General features: G+C 37.3%; 1 non-coding gene across 1 annotated transcript; it reads left to right on the plus strand.

The window, feature by feature from the left end:
• Positions 1 to 685: 685 nt before the first annotated feature.
• Positions 686 to 757, plus strand: Trnas-aga. Its single transcript has one exon. It is a non-coding gene; the product is annotated as a tRNA-Ser (tRNA).
• The last annotated feature ends 3365 nt before the right edge of the window (positions 758 to 4122 follow it).

Below are 4122 nucleotides of genomic sequence, written 5' to 3' on the forward strand. Positions count from 1 at the left end.
TGATTTTCAAACGATTATTTATCATTAATATGGTAATTTCAAAACAAAAAATCATTAAGATGCTACTTTTTGAACATTTTATTTATCCTTAAGATGGTACATATACTTTTCAAACTTTTCATTAATCGTCAATATGTAACTTTATAAACATTTCATTTATCTTTAAGATGTTACTGTTTAACAAGTATCAAATGACAGAGAAATCGTCACTCAAACATTAACATTGTCACATGTATTTCTGTGTATGGCCATGTGATACAGGGGAGGTCTGGAGTGTCAGGGGAGAGAACTCCACTTCTCGCCAGCAATATTGACGTTGTTGAAATCACAAACGATGTGCACTCAGATGAGATATGTAGGTTCATGTCTTTACGATATTGATCTTCACTGAAATTTAGTGTCTGGTACTTGTGTAGCGGGACTGGACTGGATCGATCATCGGTAAACAGGTAGCTCAATTGGTAGAGCATCCGGCTAGTGTTCGGAGGTCCCGGGTTCGAACCCCGGTCTGGCCGCTACATTTTCTCCTCTCCTGTTACATAATTGGCGAGCTTGCCTACCCTTGTTTAAGGCATTAGATGTATGCTTAGCAAGGGGATATCCGAACTTGTGGTCTTCGGGGGCGAAGGCTTGGGAAAAAAAGGAGGTAGGAATGTAGCGGAACTGGACTGGGTCGATCATCGGCGACCAGGTAGCTCAGTGGTAGAGTGTCCGTTTAGAGTTCGGAGGGTCCCGGGTTCGAACCCCGGTCTGGCTGCTACATTTTCTCCTCACCTGTTACAAAATTGGCGCCCAACTAAAATACCCACGGTGGTGGTATTAGGGTCTCGTGTGTCTTCGAGGGCGAAGACTTGAAAAAAGGAGGGAGTTGTGTAGCGGGACTGGACTGGGTCGATCATCGGTGACCAGGTAGGTCAATTGGTAGAGCATCCGGCTAGTGTTCGGAGGTCCCGGGTTCGAACCCTGGTCTGGCCGCTACATGTTCTCCTCTCCTGTTACACTTGTATACAAGAGCCCTGGTAATTGTCTGTAGCTAGACTAATATTAAAACGTGTGAAGTTCTGCGACAAAAGACAAAATAGCTACAGCTGTATTAGCACCTTTCAATACAAATTGAGATTTGGAAACAGAAGACTCAAAATAAATTTAACTGCATCATACAGATATCTTGTCAGTGATGCTAAGGGCCTAAAATAGGTAGAAAGAAATGTCATCATACTCTGTTCATTTTAATAAATCGTAAAGTGATATATCAGTACCGAACATCAGGTTGTTGACTTGTAAGTTGTAGTCATTTAATTTTCTGTAGATCAGTGGCCTTGTTTTCTAATATATATCAACAAGTGTATGATATCAACAGGTGTACGATATATCTACAGTTGAACCTGTTTTTCACATATCGGTGATGTAAAATAAAATTGACTAATGAGATTTCAAATTTTTCAAAGTAACTGAATATATATATATTATTTTACTTTGAGTTAAGTATTGTCTTTCACTTAACAGATTTCAAGATATTGTTTCATATAGAAAAAGAAATATTTTTATTATATTATTATAATCCCATTGTAACAAGTTGGTAAAAGGATGATGATGAAACCAAACAGTGTCCTTGTACACTACCAACTTTATTAGTTATCTAATTGAAGCTTATGCCACATATCGCTTGTATATTATGTCATGTTTTAACCACCTGGGTCAAATTTAGTTCACTGTTACTTAAAATAGATTTCTGAAGTCCTCTTCCTACATCATTAATTATATGATTGTCCTGAAATTTCATACAAACTTTACTGCAGCACTTGTATTGGTGATACAGTAGATGGATCGAAATTGAGGCCACTGTTACTTAGAGTAGATAATCATAATAGATTAATTGATATTTTTTACAATTGTGCCTTATTATTATTATTTTGTTTTTGTTCTGTTTCTTATTATTTTTCTTGTCTATTCTTGTCACTTTTCTTGGAAAGTACTTGGAGGATCTTCATGAAATATCACTGACATACTCATTTGGGACGGAGGGTGGGGTTTTGCATGGCCGCCAGAGCCCATTTTGGTTTTGGTTTTCAATCTTCAATTTGGTAAAAATTGGTGCATAGGGGTTTGTAGGGATACCAAATAACATGGTAACATTTTCGGAATGTTCGGTTGCCAAATGGGGGACCTTTGATTGGTTGAAATTTAGACATCGTCTGATTAAGGCGAAAATTGGTACTTGGGGGCTATGATATATGCCAACATAGTAAAACCTCAATTGTTATAGTTTGATTTAACAATTTATGTGTGGGTTGTGAGGGATGCTGAACATACTGGTACAACTGTGGGGGAGTTTGGGGATCAGTTTTAATAATGGTACCCGTTACAATCAGTTATTGTTATCACCAAAATAGAGGGGAAGCTGACTAAAATTTAATTTTTGTGGTGAATATTCAATTATTCTCATTTGATAATTGAAATGATTACCCACATATGAATTATGACTGTTGTATGTAAAGGGACACATCCTGTAAATGGTTGACTTGATAATGAATTTGAAATGAAAGATGAAGCACTGTATTGTTAACAGATGAGCAGATTATAGACAGTCAGTCATCCAGATGTAACTGTGGACTTCCTAGTGGTAAAAACATTGTCGCTCAGTTTCTGAAGAGCCTAACACTGATGAAGCGGAATATAGGGTAAATTTACATGTGGAATCTTATTTAAAACATTCTTGTTCTCTGTTATTGACACATTCCCAGACCTTTCTGTCATGTTCTCAGGTATATGTACTGTTTTGGAGAAAACATGTAAAATGTGAAGAATTCTAATTCTTATATCTTCAAGATTTTCCAAAATGGTATTTCCTTTTTTACACCAAGTCTGTGTGTCCATGAAACATCAGTACAGAAAAGTGCTGCATAATTGACTGTTGTATGTTGTGTTAATTGTTTTAAAATTTAATGTTATGACCACCTCCTGTATGTTGTGATATGACCACCTCCTGTATGTTGTGTTAATTGTATTAATATTTTGAGTCCTGACCACCTGTATGTTGTGTTATGACCACCTCCTGTATGTTGTGATATGACCACCTCCTGTATGTTGTGTTATGACCACCTCCTGTATGTTGTGTTATGACCACCTCCTGTATGTTGTGTTATGACCACCTCCTGTATGTTGTGTTATGACCATCTCCTGTATGTTGTGATATGACCACCTCCTGTATGTTGTGATATGACCACCTCCTGTATAATGTGTTATGACCACATCCTGTATGTTTTGTTAATTGTATTAATATTTTGGGTTCTGACCACCTCCTGTATGTTGTGTTATGACCACCTCCTGTATGTTGTGATATGACCAACTCCTGTATGTTGTGTCAATTGTATTAATATTCGGTTTCCTGACCAACTCCTGTATTACAGGTTTTTCTGTTCGAGTTCATACTTCCGTCCAACCAGATCATCCTGTTCTGTTTATGTATCGGAGGAGATCCTTACAACCTCAAAGTGGCCATCTTTAACAATGAGACGACAGGATTCAGCCACCTATTTATACAGTCTCTCGATAATAACACCATTGATAAGGTAAGTTTTTAAATACAAATCGGATTTAATTAAAGATTAACCAGAAGTTATTTATTTGATGTTATGGGGTTTTATCACAAAAACGGTATGCTGCCATCATAAATTGCTTCACTCAATGCCAATTGCTGCAGTTTGAAAACAAAGCTGGCGTGTTTGAACCCTGGTACAGATTTATGTGATGATGAAGTTGGGTGTAATATACTAGCGTTAAAAAAAAAGTTCTGATTTTCTAAATATAACTTTTAGACACGTGGTCTAATTTCAATTAAATTTCACACAGAGCTACCTTGGTGCAAGGTGAAAATGTTCTTCTGTTAAAATTGAGTCGGCCGTGACTCTGCTCTACGCTGCATGCTTTCAGCAATTTTTTTCAAGAAAGCATGCATTCTGGGTACTCTTGCACCATATGTGCTGGTAAATCATTACAAATCGAACATTGGAACAGTACAGATCAGTTACACAATATTTCGAAGCGAGTATACAGCAGAATGCCGCGATTGAGTGAAGTCGATAGGATAGGACCATTACTCTGATAATGCAGAGGCATTCG

The sequence above is a fragment of the Pecten maximus genome, chromosome 13, assembly GCF_902652985.1.
Source record: "Pecten maximus chromosome 13, xPecMax1.1, whole genome shotgun sequence".
Lineage (NCBI taxonomy): Eukaryota > Metazoa > Mollusca > Bivalvia > Pectinida > Pectinidae > Pecten > Pecten maximus.